General features: G+C 35.8%; 1 protein-coding gene across 1 annotated transcript in view; it reads left to right on the plus strand.

The window, feature by feature from the left end:
* Positions 1–6,000, plus strand: part of LOC114046106 (unconventional myosin-XVI-like) — a 682,808-nt gene that overhangs the window by 195,522 nt on the left and 481,286 nt on the right. The gene's annotated exons all lie outside the window — the stretch shown is intronic.

Consider the following 6,000-nt stretch of genomic DNA (forward strand, 5'->3'; position numbering starts at 1 on the left):
TGAACTAAAGGTACTTAGCATAAGGCATAGTCATCAAATAACTTCTAAAAAACCAAAAAGCATGAAAAAAGCAAAATTGGAGGATGAGGGGAGAACAGATAATATATTTAAAAAATTATGTGCATGTGTATATTGCTTTATAGAATAGATATTAGCCCGATTTTTACAGATGGGAAAAATGAAGCTAAGTGACTTGTCCAAAGTCACATAGTTAAGTGGCAGATTTTGGACTTGAACATGAACCTTCTGGTACCACCAAACTTGTTGCTTTTTTCACTAATATCATCACTTCCTCATTAGGAAAGAGATTCCCAAAAGATCCTCCCCCTAGCTTCACTAGTATGATCATTTCCAAGATCATTTTTTAAGTCTTAATCCATATACCTGATATAACTCCTAATTCTCTAAGTCCCAATCTAGTCACAGTGAAAGGTGAAGTTAGAACTTCACAGATCAGTGATATACAGTGGTTCTTCTCAGGCCTAAAGGCATAGAATGACATAGAAATGGCTGGTTTATGTTAAATGGAGGCTCATAACCCACCTGCGCGCAGTAATGATTTTTACTTTAATCAATCAACAAGAATGTATTAGCACATATTTTGTCTGGTACTGTGATAGATACTATGAACACAAATACAAAATATGAAATAGTAGCTACTCTCAGAATGTTACATTTTATCAAATGAGTCAACATGTATATAAAAAAATATAGAGAGAAAATGTAAAATAAATACAAGGTAGCAAGAGAGGGATGACATCCCATGAAAGAAAGTAGGAAAAGTGTTGTATTGAAGATGGTGATTGGCGTGTGTCTTGAAGGCAAAGGACTCTATGAGACTGAACTAGGGAGAAGAGTGCATTTTGGGTATGGTGGCTATACAGTACAAAGACCACAGAGATATGAGATGGAGTGTTATATGAGTGCTAGAAAGAATGTCAGCTTGACTGGACCATAGAGTAGGGCAAGGGAAGCAATGTATGATAAGACTAGAAAGATAGCTTACACCTAGGTTGTAAAGGCATTAATTTTTTTAAAGGATTTTTGCTGTATCCTTGAGGTAATAAAGGAACCACTGGTATTTGAGTAGAAAGGAGACATATTTAGAACTAAATTTAAGGGAAATTACTTGGGTAGTTACATGGACGGTGGAGTGGAGAGAGGCTTATGGATGAGAGAACAATTCAGAATTTGATTTTCTTCAGGAAGTTATTCCTGATCTCACATAATTCAGGTGCCTTTCCTCTATTAATTATTTCAAATTTATCCTGTATTTTGCTTGTTTATACATAGTTATTTGAACATTGTCTCTCTTCATTAGACAGCTCGTTAAGAACAGGGATTATCTTTTACATTTCTTTGTATCCCCAATGCTCAGCACAGTGTTTGGCATATAGTAGGCACTTATTAATTCTTTTGATAGACTGACTGAAGATAATGTAATAGTCTAGACAAGAGTTGAGGAGGGCTTGGACTAAGGCAATAGCTATGCGAATAGAGAGAAGGGGTTGGATGAGGGAGATGTTGTAGAAATGTTAAGATTTGGCAACTGATTAGATTTATAGAGTGAGGGAGAGTGAGGAGTGAAGAATGTAACAAAGAAGTTATGATCATGAGAGAATGGAAGAGTACTTGTGTCTTCTACAGAAATAGTGAAATTCGAAACAGGGCCATGTTTGGGGAAAAAGATAATCAGTTCTGCTTTGAACATGTTGATTTTGACATGTCTGAAGGATGTCAAGTTTGAAATGTCCAAGAGTCAGTTTGGTATGTGGGGCTAAAGCTCAGGAAAGGGACTGGATCTGATTATATAGATACATGGATCTGCACGGAGATTAAAATTAATGCCATAGGAATTCATAAGGTTCCAAAAGAGAATGAAGAGGAGGGGGAAAGAACAATGCTCAAATAAAATCTTGGGGGAATATGTGCAGTTAAGGGTGGGACAGGATATTGATAATAAGCCAGCAAGGAAGACTGAGAAGGAGCCGGCATATATCGAAGAAGAGAGCAAGAAGAGAGAGTAGTTCCACAAAAACAAAGTGAGAGAGCACAATATCAGGAGGACAGGCTGGTCAACAGTGTCAAATACTGAAGAGGCTGAGGAACATTAGGGATGAGAAAAGATTATCTGTTTACATAATTTAGCACCAAACTGACTCATCACTTATACTTCTGACTCCTAACATTGGGATCCTGGGCTCTGATTAGCGATATCTCAGACTATCTTGCCTGGTGCTAGGCCTGCCATTGCATCTCCTGGCTACCTCAAAGCCATGCCACACTTTCTGTCTCTAGTTTCCCTATATGTGTTGTTTTTTCCTATTAGAATATAAACTATCTGCATCCAGAGAAAGAATTATAAATAGATATATGTATATAATAATAAAGTGTATGTGTATGTATATATTACTATATTATTATTATACTACATATTATTATAAATATGTATATTTTTTCTCTAATGGTAGCTATCTCTAATGTGGGGGAAAGGAAGAAAAAATTTACATGAGAACTTTATTATATATTTAAAAGGAATAGCAAGTTGTACGTAATAGATTTGCAGTTTCATGTGCAATTATCTTTTTTATTATACTATGTTATGGAATTGCTTGTTTTATCCATAAATTAAAGATACATAAATATTTTTTTAAAATAATGCAAGTTTCTTTAATACAGAGATTACCCTGCATAATGTTTGCATCCCTAGAGCTTAGCAAAATTTCTGACACACAGAAAACAATAAATACTTTCATTCATCCATTCACTCTTTCATTCATTGGGTAATCACACTGTTATTATATAGCTATGCTGGAACTGCAAATATTTGGGGATAGCAGTTCCTCATAGGCTTTTGTGTGAGTTCTGAAATTACTGACAGAGAAACTCCTGAATCTATGACTACAGCTTCTTCTGCCGAGTCTTAGAAAACCACACAGAACTGGCAGGGAAAGTCTGGCAAGATGGCTGGAAGACTGAAGTAATGGATGCATTAGAGTTATGGAATCTATCTCACACCATCCCTTTGGGCACATTATTTTGGATCTGGAAATGTGGTAGGAAGTGTTCATGCATTTTTAACAACCAGCTTTTATATCATTGCATTCAGCTAAATTCAACAACTATAGAACAGATACTGTGCCAAGACACTGTTCTAAGCAGTACTTCTTAAATTGTGGATAGTGACCCCATTTGGGGCTGTGAAAAATTTGGCAACAGCAAAAGATTTCTGAATACGCAACAACCAAAAATTAATTCAAAATCAAAAGTGTAATGAGTCTGAGGTATTTCTGGCAGTGCTTGCCCATGTTGCATTGTACAGCTTCACTGCAGCCTTGGTTCTGAACACAAAGCATGTGCATTTTGCACTGTGCATGCCCTCAGGCCGTGTAATTCCAACAAATGCTGCCAAAATGCATAAAGGGGTAGCCAATGGAAAAAGTTTAAGAAACCCTGGTGCTAAATATGGGGAATTATAGACAATCCTCTGAGTAATTTATATTCTATTCTAGCTGAGAGGTAACAAGACAAGTGCACAAATTGCTATAAAATAAAGCAGAATATATGTGCCTGAAGAGAAATCCAAGTTCACTGGGAGTTCAGAGGAGGGAAGATAATATACAGGGTGTCCTAAAAGTCCTAGCGTACTTTTAAGCTTGAATAGCTTCAAGAGTTGTTAGAACTTTAATAGCTTACGTACCAGTTAAAGCTAAAAACGGCACTAGGATTTTTAGGACACCCTAAATAATTGATAAATCAGGAAAGGAGGGAGATGACCTTTGACGAGGGCCTTGAAGGTTGGGTAAGATTTTAAGGGAAGATATTGTCAGGAAGGATGGAGATGTTGCATGTGAGTTAGATAAAACAGCATGAGTTAGGCACCAGGGATTGTGTAGTTTGACCTCTCCACATCATGCAGTTGAGAAGACTGTGCTACAAGATATTTAAAAGGGATTCTCCCCAAGTTTAAAAAACAACTGGCAGCAGAGAGGAGGTGGACTGTTAGTTCTTCCATTTCAAGTATAGTCAAAACAATTTCTTTTCAATTCATGATTTTCTAGCAATAAAAGGTTTACAAAGAAAATGCTAGAATTCTTGAAATTTTAATGTGTGGGCTTTTCCTTTTTTTCTTTTGGCTTGGACCTGTTTAAGTAACTTCTTCTCATTGACAGAATCCCCTCTATGAATGAATGGAGGTGGATCTGCTTCTTCAGAGTTGTAGGTACTATGATGGCCTGCTTTGAATTCAGTTTACAGTAAATGATGATAGATAGCCCTGTACTAAGTCAATCAGTCACCCTCTTTCCCTGTCCCTTGTGAAATAATGTGAGAAGATGCCTGACTAGGGTTATTGGTTCAGTTTGTCAATTGTGGAACTGGTTTGTGGGTCTTTTTTTTTTTTCTTTTCTTTCTTTTTTTTTTTTTTTTCCTATGAAGCTAACTAGCCCATATAGGAATTTGCCCCATGACCTCATTAGGACTTTGCCCTAACAAATTGTGCTAATAGGCCTATTACTGGTGCACATGTCTCTCTAAAATAAATGTTCTCCTAGATCTCTACCTTTTGACTTCTATTTTTAGCATGTACTGTATAGATTCACCTGCCAATCATTCCAGTCATTTTTGGTATTCATTTAGAAATGATGGGAAAGATTTTTCTGGGGTAACTAATTTTTAAACATTAAATTCAGTAAACCGTCTCTAGATGATAAAGGCCTTCCAAAGAGCTCTTGGCTTGTGCGATAATGAGATGAATTTTACATGGGAGAAAGCCTTTGGTGGAGACAATAGAATTTCACTGGCCGTTAAGATCTATGTTATACCTTATACAGCTATGGTCTCCCTAGTTAATTGAAATGGAACAGATAGATATATAGACAGACAGATGTATGCATGTCTATATATTTGTGCACATGTGTGTATGTGTATTTGTGTAGTATTGGAGTATTATAGATCAAAGAGCATAACTACCTTCTACTAAGTGAACCAGGAAATGAAATGACTGTCAACATCACAAGTTAAAATAGTAGTTTGAGAAATCCTGATTGTTTGGTAACTTTTTCTCTGATTGTTTGTTCCTCTGCTCATTTCTGTTTTTATTATCTTCTACATGCAACCTGATGTTGCTTTGTCAAGAATGAGTGTCATTACTATTCATAAACAACACTATTTCTCTCCCTTGCCAAGTTCCTATGGCTCATTCCCTGTAACTCTCCCTTAGTCTCCTTTTTTCCCTTATGTTCTCATTTCATTCTCTCTCTCTCTCTCTCTCTCTCTCTCTCTCTCTCTCTCTCTCTCTCTGTCTCTATCTCTGTTTCTGTCTCTGTCTTTGTCTCTGTCTTTGTCTCTCTCTCTCACACACACACACACACAACAGAGCTTAATCACATGTTTTAAGTGAGATACACTCATTTAGATCAGTGCTCTTAGACAAGCAAGAAATCACCCTAGAAGCAGGAATAAATGATAGCTTCATAGTTTGCAGAACACCTTCACATAGATTATGTCATTTATTCCCAACAACAATCTGTTAAAGTAATTACCTTATTTTTATATAATTATGATTATTATATTTACCTTATATTAAATTATAATTTGAAAGGATTTTTTTCCTCAACTCAACTTTCCTCATATTTCACCTGAAGCTTATTTCATTTATACCTAGCACAAAGTTAGTACTTCATAAATTTTTAACCATTTGATTGATGTTTCATGTTTCATTTTACTAAAGCAATCGAACTAGAAAAATATGCCAAAGGAGCAGTAATTATCAAATTGTTTAAAGTGTGAAAAGGTAATAGGATCATAAAGAGAATAATATTGAAATGCTATATCTAATGCTTATAGTAGGTACATCATCATCATCATCATGATCATCAGCAACATTTATAGAGCACTTACTATGTGCTAGGCACTATGCTATCCTTCCTTCCATCCATCCATCCATCTATCTATCTATCTATCTATCTATCTATCTATCTATCTATCTATCTATCTATC

Source organism: Vombatus ursinus, unplaced genomic scaffold, assembly GCF_900497805.2.
Source record: "Vombatus ursinus unplaced genomic scaffold, bare-nosed wombat genome assembly UNPS02014781.1, whole genome shotgun sequence".
In the NCBI taxonomy this organism is placed as follows: domain Eukaryota; kingdom Metazoa; phylum Chordata; class Mammalia; order Diprotodontia; family Vombatidae; genus Vombatus; species Vombatus ursinus.